This window comes from Stenella coeruleoalba, assembly GCF_951394435.1.
Source record: "Stenella coeruleoalba genome assembly, contig: scaffold_134, whole genome shotgun sequence".
Taxonomy (NCBI): domain Eukaryota; kingdom Metazoa; phylum Chordata; class Mammalia; order Artiodactyla; family Delphinidae; genus Stenella; species Stenella coeruleoalba.
The window spans coordinates 621,576-641,209 of record NW_027646170.1 but is presented as its reverse complement, the minus strand read 5'-3'; the positions used below and the strand labels follow the sequence as shown (position 1 = coordinate 641,209).

The 19,634-nt window shown below is 43.9% G+C and overlaps 1 long non-coding RNA gene across 1 annotated transcript in view; it reads right to left on the bottom strand.

The window, feature by feature from the left end:
- Nucleotides 1–2,037: 2,037 nt before the first annotated feature.
- Nucleotides 2,038–19,634, bottom strand: part of LOC307181290 — a 500,419-nt gene continuing 482,822 nt past the window's right edge. The window contains exon 7 of the long non-coding RNA XR_013826336.1: nucleotides 2,038–2,177. This is a non-coding gene — a long non-coding RNA (uncharacterized lncRNA). The remainder of the gene's footprint in view (nucleotides 2,178–19,634) is intronic.

Genomic DNA, 19,634 nt, shown 5'->3' with positions numbered 1-19,634 from the left:
GGAGGTAGACTGGAATTGCATTGAAAGCATAGGAAAAGAGGCAGAACGTCCACAATGATGCACTTGGCCAAAAAGGGCGTATGCGTTTTTTCCTGAATATATTCAGGAAAAAACGCATACGCCCTTTTTGGCCAACCAAGCAAGCTTGCAAAGGAAATCTGCACTACAATGAAGTCTCACTTCCCCCCGGTCAAAAGAGCCATCTGAAAAAAGTGTAAAATCCAGAAAGGCAGGACAGGCCATGGAGAACTGGGAGCCTTGTTATGCTGATGGGCGGGATGTAAATTGCCAACAGACACTCAGGAGAAGTGTATGGTGTTTCCTGAAACATCTAAAAAACAAAGCAACAGAGCCTAGGGCACTGCCACTTATGGTCCTATAGCTTAGGAAAATTAAAATCAAAAAGACACAGCCACCCCAAAGTTTGGGACGCCTCTGTTTACAAGACCCTCGTTTACAGTACAAGTTCAACATCGCAGAAAGTGAAAAATGGATAAAGAAGTTGTGGTATTTACTTACAAAGCAACATCACTCAGCAATGAAATCTATGTCATCAGGCCCTTAGCATCACAATGAGTGGATTCAGGTACGATGATTCTAACTGAAATAAGTCACACAGAAAAAGAAACATCATAAGATATCAGTAATACACGGAATGTAAACTTGGCTACACAGGAACTGAATTACAGAACAGAACAGGGTCTCAAATTTAGAAAACCAACTTATTCTTGCTTAAGGGTAAAGGTGAGTTGGGGTGCTGCATAAAACCAGAGATTGAAATGAGCACAGATAAAGTTCCTTAAGTCAAATATGGAATAGACAAGAGCTACTCCTTGCTCAACGAAATGGACTCAACACCGCATATTAAACGCCTAAGAATGTACCTGACTAGTAAGTATCTTAAAACCTATGGATTGCTATGTCTCCGAAAGAGAATCAAGCATGTGTACAGGGGCATAAACGCAGCAGTGATAGGATTGGAGAGGTTCGGTGAGCAAATGAAGACCCTTTGAAGTCATATTGCATGGTACCCATTCCACGGGTCTTAACTCTCCAGGTTTAAGGTATTCTTCCTTCAGCTAAAACATGCATGTGGAACCCAAGTATGATCAACCATGTGAACGGGAGACGTGTTCAAATATGTCTCAGTTTTCCTCCCCTGGTACTCGGGTGCAACATTCCAGACGCTTTACTAACACTCTCCCCACTTGGAGAGTCAGCGCCTTTAACCTCCTGTTTGGCCCAGTTTGCAATTTCTGCGGAAGATGAACAGGAAGAGCGAGAACCAATGAGAGGCTAGCTGGAGGTGTCTGGACGGGCAAATTTAACTCTCATTTCCCACGAAGAAGAGGAATTAACCAAAGGCTCAGCGTGCCGTTGCCAGAACCAGATTAGGGCCTGAAGCCATCCTGCGGTGTTGCGGCCAGGTCACAAGAAAGCGAGTTTAAGAAAGGAGCTCAGGGGCACTGTAATTCACAAACCTGCAGAGTTATAAATGACAGCTATCGTCCAAAAATAGACTGAAGTAAGGCTGCCAAGAGGACTTGAAAGCGGGGCAGAATTGCAGGAAACCGATTTCAGGAGGTAGACTGGAATTGCATTGAAAGCATAGGAAAAGAGGCAGAACGTCCACAATGATGCACTTGGCCAAAAAGGGCGTATGCGTTTTTTCCTGAATATATTCAGGAAAAAACGCATACGCCCTTTTTGGCCAACCAAGCAAGCTTGCAAAGGAAATCTGCACTACAATGAAGTCTCACTTCCCCCCGGTCAAAAGGGCCATCTGAAAAAAGTGTAAAATCCAGAAAGGCAGGACAGGCCATGGAGAACTGGGAGCCTTGTTATGCTGATGGGCGGGATGTAAATTGCCAACAACAACTTGGGAGAAGTGTATGGTGTTTCCTGAAACATCTAAAAAACAAAGCAACAGAGCCTAGGGCACTGCCACTTATGGTACTATAGCTTAGGGAAATTAAAATCAAAAAGACACAGCCACCCCAAAGTTTGGGACGCCTCTGTTTACAAGAACCTCGTTTACAGTACAAGTTCAACATCGCAGAAAGTGAAAAATGGATAAAGAAGTTGTGGTATTTACTTACAAAGCAATATCACTCAGCAATGAAATCTGTGTCATCAGGCCCTTAGCAGCACAATGAGTGGATTCAGGTTTGATGATTCTAACTGAAATAAGTCACACAGAAAAAGAAACATCATAAGATATCAGTAATACACGGAATGTAAACTTGGCTACACAGGAACTGAATTACAGAACAGAACAGGGTCTCAAATTTAGAAAACCAACTTATTCTTGCTTAAGGGTAAAGGTGAGTTGGGGTGCTGCATAAAACCAGAGATTGAAATGAGCACAGATAAAGTTCCTTAAGCCAAATATGGAATAGACAAGAGCTACTCCTTGCTCAACGAAATGGACTCAACACCCCATATTAAACGCCTAAGAATGTACCTGACTTGTAAGTATCTTAAAACCTATGGATTGCTATGTCTCCGAAAGAGAATCAAGCATGTGTACAGGGGCATAAACGCAGCAGTGATAGGATTGGAGAGGTTCGGTGAGCAAATGAAGACCCTTTGAAGTCATATTGCCTGGTACCCATTCCACGGGTTTCAACTACCCAGGTTTAAGGTATTCTTCCTTCAGCTAAAACATGCATGTGGAACCTAGAGTATGATCAACCATGTGATCGGGAGACGTGTTCAAATATCTCTCAGTTTTCCTCCCCTGGTACTCGGGTGCAACATTCCAGACGCTTTACTAACACTCTCCCCACTTGGAGAGTCAGTCCCTTTAACCTCCTGTTTGGCCCAGTTTGCAATTTCTGCGGAAGATGAACAGGAATAGTGAGAACCAATGAGAGGCTAGCTGGAGGTGTCTGGGACGGGCAAATTTAACTCTCATTTCCCACCAGGAAGAGGAATTAACCAAAGGCTCAGCATGCCGGGCCGGAACCAGATTAGGGCCTGAAGCCATCATGCGGTGTTGCGGCCAGCTCAAAAGAAAGCGAGTTGAAGAAAGGAGCTCAGGGGCACTGTAATTCACAAACCTGCAGAGTTATAAATGACAGCTATCGTCCAAAAATAGACTGAAGTAAGGCTGCCAAGAGGACTTGAAAGCGGGGCAGAATTGCAGGAAACCGATTTCAGGAGGTAGACTGGAATTGCATTGAAAGCATAGGAAAAGAGGCAGAACGTCCACAATGATGCACTTGGCCAAAAAGGGCGTAGGAGTTTTTTCCTGAATATATTCAGGAAAAAACGCATACGCCCTTTTTGGCCAACCAAGCAAGCTTGCAAAGGAAATCTGCACTACAATGAAGTCTCACTTCCCCCCGGTCAAAAGGGCCATCTGAAAAAAGTGTAAAATCCAGAAAGGCAGGACAGGCCATGGAGAACTGGGAGCCTTGTTATGCTGATGGGCGGGATGTAAATTGCCAACAACCACTCGGGAGAAGTGTATGGTGTTTCCTGAAACATCTAAAAAACAAAGCAACAGAGCCTAGGGCACTGCCACTTATGGTCCTATAGCTTAGGGAAATTAAAATAAAAAAGACACAGCCACCCCAAAGTTTGGGACGCCTCTGTTTACAAGACCCTCGTTTACAGTACAAGTTCAACATCGCAGAAAGTGAAAAATGGATAAAGAAGTTGTGGTATTCACTTACAAAACAACATCACTCAGCAATGAAATCTATGTCATCAGGCCCTTAGCATCACAATGAGTGGATTCAGGTATGATGATTCTAACTGAAATAAGTCACACAGAAAAAGAAACATCATAAGATATCAGTAATACACGGAATGGAAACTTGGCTACACAGGAACTGAATTACAGAACAGAACAGGGTTTCAAATTTAGAAAACCAACTTATGCTTGCTTAAGGGTAAAGGTGAGTTGGGGTGCTGCATAAAACCAGAGATTGAAATGAGCACAGATAAAGTTCCTTAAGTCAAATATGGAATAGACAAGAGCTACTCCTTGCTCAACGAAATGGACTCAACACCGCATATTAAACGCCTAAGAATGTACCTGACTAGTAAGTATCTTAAAACCTATGGATTGCTATGTCTCCGAAAGAGAATCAAGCATGTGTACAGGGGCATAAACGCAGCAGTGATAGGATTGGAGAGGTTCGGTGAGCAAATGAAGACCCTTTGAAGTCATATTGCATGGTACCCATTACACGGGTCTTAACTCTCCAGGTTTAAGGTATTCTTCCTTCAGCTAAAACATGCATGTGGAACCCAAGTATGATCAACCATGTGAACGGGAGACGTGTTCAAATATGTCTCAGTTTTCCTCCCCTGGTACTCGGGTGCAACATTCCAGACGCTTTACTAACACTCTCCCCACTTGGAGAGTCAGCGCCTTTAACCTCCTGTTTGGCCCAGTTTGCAATTTCTGCGGAAGATGAACAGGAATAGCGAGAACCAATGAGAGGCTAGCTGGAGGTGTCTGGACGGGCAAATTTAACTCTCATTTCCCACGAAGAAGAGGAATTAACCAAAGGCTCAGCGTGCCGTTGCCAGAACCAGATTAGGGCCTGAAGCCATCCTGCGGTGTTGCGGCCAGGTCACAAGAAAGCGAGTTTAAGAAAGGAGCTCAGGGGCACTGTAATTCACAAACCTGCAGAGTTATAAATGACAGCTATCGTCCAAAAATAGACTGAAGTAAGGCTGCCAAGAGGACTTGACAGCGGGGCAGAATTGCAGGAAACCGATTTCAGGAGGTAGACTGGAATTGCATTGAAAGCATAGGAAAAGAGGCAGAACGTCCACAATGATGCACTTGGCCAAAAAGGGCGTATGCGTTTTTTCCTGAATATATTCAGGAAAAAACGCATACGCCCTTTTTGGCCAACCAAGCAAGCTTGCAAAGGAAATCTGCACTACAATGAAGTCTCACTTCCCCCCGGTCAAAAGGGCCATCTGAAAAAAGTGTAAAATCCAGAAAGGCAGGACAGGCCATGGAGAACTGGGAGCCTTGTTATGCTGATGGGCGGGATGTAAATTGCCAACAGACACTCTGGAGAAGTGTATGGTGTTTCCTGAAACATCTAAAAAACAAAGCAACAGAGCCTAGGGCACTGCCACTTATGGTCCTATAGCTTAGGGAAATTAAAATCAAAAAGACACAGCCACCCCAAAGTTTGGGACGCCTCTGTTTACAAGAACCTCGTTTACAGTACAAGTTCAACATCGCAGAAAGTGAAAAATGGATAAAGAAGTTGTGGTATTTACTTACAAAGCAATATCACTCAGCAATGAAATCTGTGTCATCAGGCCCTTAGCAGCACAATGAGTGGATTCAGGTATGATGATTCTAACTGAAGTAAGTCACACAGAAAAAGAAACATCATAAGATATCAGTAATACACGGAATGTAAACTTGGCTACACAGGAATTGAATTGCAGAACAGAACAGGGTCTCAAATTTAGAAAACCAACTTATGCTTGCTTAAGGGTAAAGGTGAGTTGGGGTGCTGCATAAAACCAGAGATTGAAATGAGCACAGATAAAGTTCCTTAAGTCAAATATGGAATAGACAAGAGCTACTCCTTGCTCAACAAAATGGACTCAACACCGCATATTAAACGCCTAAGAATGTACCTGACTAGTAAGTATCTTAAAACCTATGGATTGCTATGTCTCCGAAAGAGAATCAAGCATGTGTACAGGGGCATAAACGCAGCAGTGATAGGATTGGAGAGGTTCGGTGAGCAAATGAAGACCCTTTGAAGTCATATTGCATGGTACCCATTACACGGGTCTTAACTCTCCAGGTTTAAGGTATTCTTCCTTCAGCTAAAACATGCATGTGGAACCCAAATATGATCAACCATGTGAACGGGAGACGTGTTCAAATATGTCTCAGTTTTCCTCCCCTGGTACTCGGGTGCAACATTCCAGACGCTTTACTAACACTCTCCCCACTTGGAGAGTCAGCGCCTTTAACCTCCTGTTTGGCCCAGTTTGCAATTTCTGCGGAAGATGAACAGGAATAGCGAGAACCAATGAGAGACTAGCTGGAGGTGACTGGACGGGCAAATTTAACTCTCATTTCCCACCAGGAAAAGGAAATAACCAAAGGCTCAGCGTGCCGGGCCGGAACCAGATTAGGGCCTGAAGCCATCCTGCGGTGTTGCGGCCAGGTCACAAGAAAGCAAGTTGAAGAAAGGAGCTCAGGGGCACTGTAATTCACAAACCTGCAGAGTTATAAATGACAGCTATCGTCCAAAAATAGACCGAAGTAAGGCTGCCAAGAGGACTTGAAAGCGGGGCAGAATTGCAGGATACCGATTTCAGGAGGTAGACTGGAATTGCATTGAAAGCATAGGAAAAGAGGCAGAACGTCCACAATGATGCACTTGGCCAAAAAGGGTGTATGCGTTTTTTCCTGAATATATTCAGGAAAAAACGCATACGCCCTTTTTGGCCAACCAAGCAAGCTTGCAAAGGAAATCTGCACTACAATGAAGTCTCACTTCCCCCCGGTCAAAAGGGCCATCTGAAAAAAGTGTAAAATCCAGAAAGGCAGGACAGGCCATGGAGAACTGGGAGCCTTGTTATGCTGATGGGCGGGATGTAAATTGCCAACAGACACTCGGGAGAAGTGTATGGTGTTTCCTGAAACATCTAAAAAACAAAGCAACAGAGCCTAGGGCACTGCCACTTATGGTCCTATAGCTTAGGGAAATTAAAATCAAAAAGACACAGCCACCCCAAACTTTGGGACGCCTCTGTTTACAAGACCCTCGTTTACAGTACAAGTTCAACATCGCAGAAAGTGAAAAATGGATAAAGAAGTTGTGGAATTTACTTACAAAGCAATATCACTCAGTAATGAAATCTATGTCATCAGGCCCTTAGCATCACAATGAGTGGATTCAGGTATGATGATTCTAACTGAAATAAGTCACACAGAAAAAGAAACATCATAAGATATCAGTAATACACGGAATGTAAACTTGGCTACACAGGAACTGAATTACAGAACAGAACAGGGTCTCAAATGTAGAAAACCAACTTATGCTTGCTTAAGGGTAAAGGTGAGTTGGGGTGCTGCATAAAACCAGAGACTGAAATGAGCACAGATAAAGTTCCTTAAGTCAAATATGGAATAGACAAGAGCTACTCCTTGCTCAACAAAATGGACTCAACACCGCATATTAAACGCCTAAGAATGTACCTGACTAGTAAGTATCTTAAAACCTATGGATTGCTATGTCTCCGAAAGAGAATCAAGCATGTGTACAGGGGCATAAACGCAGCAGTGATAGGATTGGAGAGGTTCGGTGAGCAAATGAAGACCCTTTGAAGTCATATTGCATGGTACCTATTCCACGGGTCTCAACTCTCCAGGTTTAAGGTATTCTTCCTTCAGCTAAAACATGCATGTGGAACCCAAGTATGATCAACCATGTGAACGGGAGACGTGTTCAAATATGTCTCAGTTTTCCTCCCCTGGTACTCGGGTGCAACATTCCAGACGCTTTACTAACACTCTCCCCACTTGGAGAGTCAGTCCCTTTAACCTCCTGTTTGGCCCAGTTTGCAATTCCTGCGGAAGATGAACAGGAATAGCGAGAACCAATGAGAGGCTAGCTGGAGGTGTCTGGACGGGCAAATTTAACTCTCATTTCCCACCAGGAAGAGGAATTAACCAAAGGCTCAGCATGCCGGGCCGGAACCAGATTAGGGCCTGAAGCCATCCTGCGGTGCTGCGGCCAGGTCACAAGAAAGCGAGTTGAAGAAAGGAGCTCAGGGACACTGTAATTCACAAACCTGCAGAGTTATAAATGACAGCTATCGTCCAAAAATAGACTGAAGTAAGGCTGCCAAGAGGACTTGAAAGCGGGGCAGAATTGCAGGAAACTGATTTCAGGAGGTAGACTGGAATTGCATTGAAAGCATAGGAAAAGAGGCAGAACGTCCACAATGATGCACTTGGCCAAAAAGGGCATATGCGTTTTTTCCTGAATATATTCAGGAAAAAACGCATACGCCCTTTTTGGCCAACCAAGCAAGCTTGCAAAGGAAATCTGCACTACAATGAAGTCTCACTTCCCCCCGGTCAAAAGGGCCATCTGAATAAAGTGTAAAATCCAGAAAGGCAGGACAGGCCATGGAGAACTGGGAGCCTTGTTATGCTGATGGGCGGGATGTAAATTGCCAACAGACACTCGGGAGAAGTGTATGGTGTTTCCTGAAACATCTAAAAAACAAAGCAACAGAGCCTAGGGCACTGCCACTTATGGTCCTATAGCTTAGGGAAATTAAAATCAAAAAGACACAGCCACCCCAAAGTTTGGGACGCCTCTGTTTACAAGAACCTCGTTTACAGTACAAGTTCAACATCGCAGAAAGTGAAAAATGGATAAAGAAGTTGTGGTATTTACTTACAAAGCAATATCACTCAGCAATGAAATCTATGTCATCAGGCCATTAGCATCACAATGAGTGGATTCAGGTATGATGATTCTAACTGAAATAAGTCACACAGAAAAAGAAACATCATAAGATATCAGTAATACACGGAATGTAAACTTGGCTACACAGGAACTGAATTACGGAACAGAACAGGGTCTCAAATTTAGAAAACCAACTTATGCTTGCTTAAGGGTAAAGGTGAGTTGGGGTGCTGCATAAAACCAGAGATTGAAATGAGCACAGATAAAGTTCCTTAAGTCAAATATGGAATAGACAAGAGCTACTCCTTGCTCAACGAAATGGACTCAACACCGCATATTAAACGCCTAAGAATGTACCTGACTAGTAAGTATCTTAAAACCTATGGATTGCTATGTCTCCGAAAGAGAATCAAGCATGTGTACAGGGGCATAAACGCAGCAGTGATAGGATTGGAGAGGTTCGGTGAGCAAATGAAGACCCTTTGAAGTCATATTGCATGGTACCCATTCCACGGGTCTCAACTCTCCAGGTTTAAGGTATTCTTCCTTCAGCTAAAACATGCATGTGGAACCCAAGTATGATCAACCATGTGAACGGGAGACGTGTTCAAATATGTCTCAGTTTTCCTCCCCTGGTACTCGGGTGCAACATTCCAGACGCTTTACTAACACTCTCCCCACTTGGAGAGTCAGTCCCTTTAACCTCCTGTTTGGCCCAGTTTGCAATTTCTGCGGAAGATGAACAGGAATAGCGAGAACCAATGAGAGGCTAGCTGGAGGTGTCTGGACGGGCAAATTTAACTCTCATTTCCCACCAGGAAGAGGAATTAACCAAAGGCTCAGCATGCCGGGCCGGAAACAGATTAGGGCCTGAAGCCATCCTGCGGTGCTGCGGCCAGGTCACAAGAAAGCGAGTTGAAGAAAGGAGCTCAGGGACACTGTAATTCACAAACCTGCAGAGTTATAAATGACAGCTATCGTCCAAAAATACACTGAAGTAAGGCTGCCAAGAGGACTTGAAAGCGGGGCAGAATTGCAGGAAACCGATTTCAGGAGGTAGACTGGAATTGCATTGAAAGCATAGGAAAAGAGGCAGAACGTCCACAATGATGCACTTGGCCAAAAAGGGCGTATGCGTTTTTTCCTGAATATATTCAGGAAAAAACGCATACGCCCTTTTTGGCCAACCAAGCAAGCTTGCAAAGGAAATCTGCACTACAATGAAGTCTCACTTCCCCCCGGTCAAAAGGGCCATCTGAAAAAAGTGTAAAATCCAGAAAGGCAGGACAGGCCATGGAGAACTGGGAGCCTTGTTATGCTGATGGGCGGGATGTAAATTGCCAACAGACACTCTGGAGAAGTGTATGGTGTTTCCTGAAACATCTAAAAAACAAAGCAACAGAGCCTAGGGCACTGCCACTTATGGTCCTATAGCTTAGGGAAATTAAAATCAAAAAGACACAGCCACCCCAAAGTTTGGGACGCCTCTGTTTACAAGAACCTCGTTTACAGTACAAGTTCAACATCGCAGAAAGTGAAAAATGGATAAAGAAGTTGTGGTATTTACTTACAAAGCAATATCACTCAGCAATGAAATCTGTGTCATCAGGCCCTTAGCAGCACAATGAGTGGATTCAGGTATGATGATTCTAACTGAAGTAAGTCACACAGAAAAAGAAACATCATAAGATATCAGTAATACACGGAATGTAAACTTGGCTACACAGGAACTGAATTACAGAACAGAACAGGGTCTCAAATTTAGAAAACCAACTTATGCTTGCTTAAGGGTAAAGGTGAGTTGGGGTGCTGCATAAAACCAGAGATTGAAATGAGCACAGATAAAGTTCCTTAAGTCAAATATGGAATAGACAAGAGCTACTCCTTGCTCAACAAAATGGACTCAACACCGCATATTAAACGCCTAAGAATGTACCTGACTAGTAAGTATCTTAAAACCTATGGATTGCTATGTCTCCGAAAGAGAATCAAGCATGTGTACAGGGGCATAAACGCAGCAGTGATAGGATTGGAGAGGTTCGGTGAGCAAATGAAGACCCTTTGAAGTCATATTGCATGGTACCCATTACACGGGTCTCAACTCTCCAGGTTTAAGGTATTCTTCCTTCAGCTAAAACATGCATGTGGAACCCAAGTATGATCAACCATGTGAACGGGAGACGTGTTCAAATATGTCTCAGTTTTCCTCCCCTGGTACTCGGGTGCAACATTCCAGACGCTTTACTAACACTCTCCCCACTTGGAGAGTCAGCGCCTTTAACCTCCTGTTTGGCCCAGTTTGCAATTTCTGCGGAAGATGAACAGGAATAGCGAGAACCAATGAGAGGCTAGCTGGAGGTGTCTGGACGGGCAAATTTAACTCTCATTTCCCACCAGGAAGAGGAATTAACCAAAGGCTCAGCATGCCGGGCCGGAACCAGATTAGGGCCTGAAGCCATCCTGCGGTGTTGCGGCCAGGTCACAAGAAAGCGAGTTGAAGAAAGGAGCTCAGGGGCACTGTAATTCACAAACCTGCAGAGTTATAAATGACAGCTATCGTCCAAAAATAGACTGAAGTAAGGCTGCCAAGAGGACTTGAAAGCGGGGCAGAATTGCAGGAAACCGATTTCAGGAGGTAGACTGGAATTGCATTGAAAGCATAGGAAAAGAGGCAGAACGTCCACAATGATGCACTTGGCCAAAAAGGGCGTATGCGTTTTTTCCTGAATATATTCAGGAAAAAACGCATACGCCCTTTTTGGCCAACCAAGCAAGCTTGCAAAGGAAATCTGCACTACAATGAAGTCTCACTTCCCCCCGGTCAAAAGGGCCATCTGAAAAAAGTGTAAAATCCAGAAAGGCAGGACAGGCCATGGAGAACTGGGAGCCTTGTTATGCTGATGGGCGGGATGTAAATTGCCAACAGACACTCTGGAGAAGTGTATGGTGTTTCCTGAAACATCTAAAAAACAAAGCAACAGAGCCTAGGGCACTTCCACTTATGTTCCTATAGCTTAGGGAAATTAAAATCAAAAACACACAGCCACCCCAAAGTTTGGGACGCCTCTGTTTACAAGAACCTCGTTTACTGTACAAGTTCAACATCGCAGAAAGTGAAAAATGGATAAAGAAGTTGTGGTATTTACTTACAAAGCAATATCACTCAGCAATGAAATCTGTGTCATCAGGCCCTTAGCATCACAATGAGTGGATTCAGGTATGATGATTCTAACTGAAATAAGTCACACAGAAAAAGAAACATCATAAGATATCAGTAATACACGGAATGGAAACTTGGCTACACAGGAACTGAATTACAGAACAGAACAGGGTCTCAAATTTAGAAAACAAACTTATGCTTGCTTAAGGTTAAAGGTGAGTTGGGGTGCTGCATAAAACCAGAGATTGAAATGAGCACAGATAAAGTTCCTTAAGTCAAATATGGAATAGACAAGAGCTACTCCTTGCTCAACGAAATGGACTCAACACCGCATATTAAACGCCTAAGAATGTACCTGACTAGTAAGTATCTTAAAACCTATGGATTGCTATGTCTCCGAAAGAGAATCAAGCATGTGTACAGGGGCATAAACGCAGCAGTGATAGGATTGGAGAGGTTCGGTGAGCAAATGAAGACCCTTTGAAGTCATATTGCATGGTACCCATTCCACGGGTCTCAACTCTCCAGGTTTAAGGTATTCTTCCTTCAGCTAAAACATGCATGTGGAACCCAAGTATGATCAACCATGTGAACGGGAGACGTGTTCAAATATGTCTCAGTTTTCCTCCCCTGGTACTCGGGTGCAACATTCCAGACGCTTTACTAACACTCTCCCCACTTGGAGAGTCAGCGCCTTTAACCTCCTGTTTGGCCCAGTTTGCAATTTCTGCGGAAGATGAACAGGAATAGCGAGAACCAATGAGAGGCTAGCTGGACGTGTCTGGACGGGCAAATTTAACTCTCATTTCCCACCAGGAAGAGGAAATAACCAGAGGCTCAGCGTGCCGTACCGGAACCAGATTAGGGCCTGAAGCCATCCTGCGGTGTTGCGGCCAGCTCAAAAGAAAGCGAGTTGAACAAAGGAGCTCAGGGGCACTGTAATTCACAAACCTGCAGAGTTATAAATGACAGCTATCGTCCAAAAATAGACTGAAGTAAGGCTGCCAAGAGGACTTGAAAGCGGGGCAGAATTGCAGGAAACCGATTTCAGGAGGTAGACTGGAATTGCATTGAAAGCATAGGAAAAGAGGCAGAACGTCCACAATGATGCACTTGGCCAAAAAGGGCGTATGCGTTTTTTCCTGAATATATTCAGGAAAAAACGCATACGCCCTTTTTGGCCAACCAAGCAAGCTTGCAAAGGAAATCTGCACTACAATGAAGTCTCACTTCCCCCCGGTCAAAAGGGCCATCTGAAAAAAGTGTAAAATCCAGAAAGGCAGGACAGGCCATGGAGAACTGGGAGCCTTGTTATGCTGATGGGTGGGATGTAAATTGCCAACAACCACTCGGGAGAAGTGTATGGTGTTTCCTGAAACATCTAAAAAACAAAGCAACAGAACCTAGGGCACTTCCACTTATGGTCCTATAGCTTAGGGAAATTAAAATCAAAAAGACACAGCCACCCCAAAGTTTGGAACGGCTCTGTTTACAAGAACCTCGTTTACAGTACAAGTTCAACATCGCAGAAAGTGAAAAATGGATAAAGAAGTTGTGGTATTTACTTACAAAGCAATATCACTCAGCAATGAAATCTGTGTCATCAGGCCCTTAGCAGCACAATGTGTGGATTCAGGTATGATGATTCTAACTGAAGTAAGTCACACAGAAAAAGAAACATCATAAGATATCAGTAATACACGGAATGTAAACTTGGCTACACAGGAACTGAATTACAGAACAGAACAGGGTCTCAAATTTAGAAAACCAACTTATGCTTGCTTAAGGGTAAAGGTGAGTTGGGGTGCTGCATAAAACCAGAGATTGAAATGAGCACAGATAAAGTTCCTTAAGTCAAATATGGAATAGACAAGAGCTACTCCTTGCTCAACGAAATGGACTCAACACCGCATATTAAACGCCTAAGAATGTACCTGACTAGTAAGTATCTTAAAACCTATGGATTGCTATGTCTCCGAAAGAGAATCAAGCATGTGTACAGGGGCATAAACGCAGCAGTGATAGGATTGGAGAGGTTCGTGAGCAAATGAAGACCCTTTGAAGTCATATTGCATGGTACCCATTCCACGGGTTTCAACTACCAAGGTTTTAGGTATTCTTCCTTCAGCTAAAACATGCATGTGGAACCCAGAGTATGATCAACCATGTGATCGGGAGACGTGTTCAAATATGTCTCAGTTTTCCTCCCCTGGTACTCGGGTGCAACATTCCAGACGCTTTACTAACACTCTCCCCACTTGGAGAGTCAGCGCCTTTAACCTCCTGTTTGGCCCAGTTTGCAATTTCTGCGGAAGATGAACAGGAATAGCGAGAACCAATGAGAGGCTAGCTGGACGTGTCTGGACGGGCAAATTTAACTCTCATTTCCCACCAGGAAGAGGAAATAACCAGAGGCTCAGCGTGCCGTACCGGAACCAGATTAGGGCCTGAAGCCATCCTGCGGTGTTGCGGCCAGGTCACAAGAAAGCGAGTTGAAGAAAGGAGCTCAGGGGCACTGTAATTCACAAACCTGCAGAGTTATAAATGACAGCTATCGTCCAAAAATAGACTGAAGTAAGGCTGCCAAGAGGACTTGAAAGCGGGGCAGAATTGCAGGAAACCGATTTCAGGAGGTAGACTGGAATTGCATTGAAAGCATAGGAAAAGAGGCAGAACGTCCACAATGATGCACTTGGCCAAAAAGGGCGTATGCGTTTTTTCCTGAATATATTCAGGAAAAAACGCATACGCCCTTTTTGGCCAACCAAGCAAGCTTGCAAAGGAAATCTGCACTACAATGAAGTCTCACTTCCCCCCGGTCAAAAGGGCCATCTGAAAAAAGTGTAAAATCCAGAAAGGCAGGACAGGCCATGGAGAACTGGGAGCCTTGTTATGCTGATGGGTGGGATGTAAATTGCCAACAACCACTCGGGAGAAGTGTATGGTGTTTCCTGAAACATCTAAAAAACAAAGCAACAGAACCTAGGGCACTTCCACTTATGGTCCTATAGCTTAGGGAAATTAAAATCAAAAAGACACAGCCACCCCAAAGTTTGGGACGCCTCTGTTTACAAGAACCTCGTTTACAGTACAAGTTCAACATCGCAGAAAGTGAAAAATGGATAAAGAAGTTGTGGTATTTACTTACAAAGCAATATCACTCAGCAATGAAATCTGTGTCATCAGGCCCTTAGCATCACAATGAGTGGATTCAGGTATGATGATTCTAACTGAAGTAAGTCACACAGAAAAAGAAACATCATAAGATATCAGTAATACACGGAATGGAAACTTGGCTACACAGGAACTGAATTACAGAACAGAACAGGGTCTCAAATTTAGAAAACCAACTTATACTTGCTTAAGGTTAAAGGTGAGTTGGGGTGCTGCATAAAACCAGAGATTGAAATGAGCACAGATAAAGTTCCTTAAGTCAAATATGGAATAGACAAGAGCTACTCCTTGCTCAACGAAATGGACTCAAAACCGCATATTAAACGCCTAAGAATGTACCTGACTAGTAAGTATCTTAAAACCTATGGATTGCTATGTCTCCGAAAGAGAATCAAGCATGTGTACAGGGGCATAAACGCAGCAGTGATAGGATTGGAGAGGTTCGGTGAGCAAATGAAGACCCTTTGAAGTCATATTGCATGGTACCCATTCCACGGGTCTCAACTCTCCAGGTTTAAGGTATTCTTCCTTCAGCTAAAACATGCATGTGGAACCCAAGTATGATCAACCATGTGAACGGGAGACGTGTTCAAATATGTCTCAGTTTTCCTCCCCTGGTACTCGGGTGCAACATTCCAGACGCTTTACTAACACTCTCCCCACTTGGAGAGTCAGCGCCTTTAACCTCCTGTTTGGCCCAGTTTGCAATTTCTGCGGAAGATGAACAGGAATAGCGAGAACCAATGAGAGGCTAGCTGGACGTGTCTGGACGGGCAAATTTAACTCTCATTTCCCACCAGGAAGAGGAAATAACCAGAGGCTCAGCGTGCCGTACCGGAACCAGATTAGGGCCTGAAGCCATCCTGCGGTGTTGCGGCCAGGTCACAAGAAAGCGAGTTGAAGAAAGGAGCTCAGGGGCACTGTAATTCACAAACCTGCAGAGTTATAAATGACAGCTATCGTCCAAAAATAGACTGAAGTAAGGCTGCCAAGAGGACTTGAAAGCGGGGCAGAATTGCAGGAAACCGATTTCAGGAGGTAGACTGGAATTGCATTGAAAGCATAGGAAAAGAGGCAGAACGTCCACAATGATGCACTTGGCCAAAAAGGGCGTATGCGTTTTTTCCTGAATATATTCAGGAAAAAACGCATACGCCCTTTTTGGCCAACCAAGCAAGCTTGCAAAGGAAATGTGCACTACAATGAAGTCTCACTTCCCCCCGGTCAAAAGGGCCATCTGAAAAAAGTGTAAAATCCAGGAAGGCAGGACAGGCCATGGAGAACTGGGAGCCTTGTTATGCTGATGGGTGGGATGTAAATTGCCAACAACCACTCTGGAGAAGTGTATGGTGTTTCCTGAAACATCTAAAAAACAAAGCAACAGAACCTAGGGCATTTCCACTTATGGTCCTATAGCTTAGGGAAATTAAAATCAAAAAGACACAGCCACCCCAAAGTTTGGAACGGCTCTGTTTACAAGAACCTCGTTTACAGTACAAGTTCAACATCGCAGAAAGTGAAAAATGGATAAAGAAGTTGTGGTATTTACTTACAAAGCAATATCACTCAGCAATGAAATCTGTGTCATCAGGCCCTTAGCAGCACAATGAGTGGATTCAGGTATGATGATTCTAACTGAAGTAAGTCACACAGAAAAAGAAACATCATAAGATATCAGTAATACACGGAATGTAAACTTGGCTACACAGGAACTGAATTACAGAACAGAACAGGGTCTCAAATTTAGAAAACCAACTTATGCTTGCTTAAGGGTAAAGGTGAGTTGGGGTGCTGCATAAAACCAGAGATTGAAATGAGCACAGATAAAGTTCCTTAAGTCAAATATGGAATAGACAAGAGCTACTCCTTGCTCAACGAAATGGACTCAACACCGCATATTAAACGCCTAAGAATGTACCTGACTAGTAAGTATCTTAAAACCTATGGATTGCTATGTCTCCGAAAGAGAATCAAGCATGTGTACAGGGGCATAAACGCAGCAGTGATAGGATTGGAGAGGTTCGTGAGCAAATGAAGACCCTTTGAAGTCATATTGCATGGTACCCATTCCACGGGTTTCAACTACCCAGGTTTTAGGTATTCTTCCTTCAGCTAAAACATGCATGTGGAACCCAGAGTATGATCAACCATGTGATCGGGAGACGTGTTCAAATATGTCTCAGTTTTCCTCCCCTGGTACTCGGGTGCAACATTCCAGACGCTTTACTAACACTCTCCCCACTTGGAGAGTCAGTCCCTTTAACCTCCTGTTTGGCCCAGTTTGCAATTTCTGCGGAAGATGAACAGGAATAGCGAGAACCAATGAGAGGCTAGCTGGAGGTGTCTGGACGGGCAAATTTAACTCTCATTTCCCACCAGGAAGAGGAATTAACCAAAGGCTCAGCATGCCGGGCCGGAACCAGATTAGGGCCTGAAGCCATCCTGCGGTGTTGCGGCCAGGTCACAAGAAAGCGAGTTGAAGAAAGGAGCTCAGGGGCACTGTAATTCACAAACCTGCAGAGTTATAAATGACAGCTATCGTCCAAAAATAGACTGAAGTAAGGCTGCCAAGAGGACTTGAAAGCGGGGCAGAATTGCAGGAAACCGATTTCAGGAGGTAGACTGGAATTGCATTGAAAGCATAGGAAAAGAGGCAGAACGTCCACAATGATGCACTTGGCCAAAAAGGGCGTATGCGTTTTTTCCTGAATATATTCAGGAAAAAACGCATACGCCCTTTTTGGCCAACCAAGCAAGCTTGCAAAGGAAATCTGCACTACAATGAAGTCTCACTTCCCCCCGGTCAAAAGGGCCATCTGAAAAAAGTGTAAAATCCAGAAAGGCAGGACAGGCCATGGAGAACTGGGAGCCTTGTTATGCTGATGGGTGGGATGTAAATTGCCAACAACCACTCGGGAGAAGTGTATGGTGTTTCCTGAAACATCTAAAAAACAAAGCAACAGAACCTAGGGCACTTCCACTTATGGTCCTATAGCTTAGGGAAATTAAAATCAAAAAGACACAGCCACCCCAAAGTTTGGAACGGCTCTGTTTACAAGAACCTCGTTTACAGTACAAGTTCAACATCGCAGAAAGTGAAAAATGGATAAAGAAGTTGTGGTATTTACTTACAAAGCAATATCACTCAGCAATGAAATCTGTGTCATCAGGCCCTTAGCAGCACAATGAGTGGATTCAGGTATGATGATTCTAACTGAAGTAAGTCACACAGAAAAAGAAACATCATAAGATATCAGTAATACACGGAATGGAAACTTGGCTACACAGGAACTGAATTACAGAACAGAACAGGGTCTCAAATTTAGAAAACCAACTTATGCTTGCTTAAGGGTAAAGGTGAGTTGGGGTGCGGCATAAAACCAGAGATTGAAATGAGCACAGATAAAGTTCCTTAAGTCAAATATGGAATAGACAAGAGCTACTCCTTGCTCAACGAAATGGACTCAACACCGCATATTAAATACCTAAGAATGTACCTGACTAGTAAGTATCTTAAAACCTATGTATTGCTATGTCTCCGAAAGAGAATCAAGCATGTGTACAGGGGCATAAACGCAGCAGTGATAGGATTGGAGAGGTTCGGTGAGCAAATGAAGACCCTTTGAAGTCATATTGCATGATACCCATTACACGGGTCTTAACTCTCCAGGTTTAAGGTATTCTTCCTTCAGCTAAAACATGCATGTGGAACCCAAGTATGATCAACCATGTAAACGGGAGACGTGTTCAAATATGTCTCAGTTTTCCTCCCCTGGTACTCGGGTGCAACATTCCAGACGCTTTACTAACACTCTCCCCACTTGGAGAGTCAGCGCCTTTAACCTCCTGTTTGGCCCAGTTTGCAATTTCTGCGGAAGATGAACAGGAATAGCGAGAACCAATGAGAGACTAGCTGGAGGTGTCTGAACGGGCAAATTTAACTCTCATTTCCCACCAGGAAGAGGAAATAACCAAAGGCTCAGCGTGCCGTGCCGGAACCAGATTAGGGCCTGAAGCCATCCTGCAGTGTTGCGGCCAGGTCACAAGAAAGCGAGTTGAAGAAAGGAGCTCAGGGGCACTGTAATTCACAAACCTGCAGAGTTATAAATGACAGCTATCGTCCAAAAATAGACTGAAGTAAGGCTGCCAAGAGGACTTGAAAGCGGGGCAGAATTGCAGGAAACCGATTTCAGGAGGTAGACTGGAATTGCATTGAAAGCATAGGAAAAGAGGCAGAACGTCCACAATGATGCACTTGGCCAAAAAGGGCATATGCGTTTTTTCCTGAATATATTCAGGAAAAAACGCAAACGCCCTTTTTGGCCAACCAAGCAAGCTTGCAAAGGAAATGTGCACTACAATGAAGTCTCACTTCCCCCCGGTCAAAAGGGCCATCTGAAAAAAGTGTAAAATCCAGAAAGGCAGGACAGGCCATGGAGAACTGGGAGCCTTGTTATGCTGATGGGCGGGATGTAAATTGCCAACAACCACTCGGGAGAAGTGTATGGTGTTTCCTGAAACATCTAAAAAACAAAGCAACAGAGCCTAGGGCACTTCCACATATGTTCCTATAGCTTAGGGAAATTAAAATCAAAAACACACAGCCACCCCAAAGTTTGGGATGCCTCCGTTTACAAGAACCTCGTTTACCGTACAAGTTCAATATCACAGAAAGTGAAAAATGGATAAAGAACTTGTGGTACTTACGTACAATGCAGTATCACTCAGCAATGAAATCTATGTCATCAGGCCCGTAGCAGCATAATGAGTGGATTCAGGTACGATGATTCTAACTGAAATAAGTCACACAGAAAAAGAAACATCATAAGATATCACTAATACACGGAATGTAAACTTGGCTACACAGGAACTGC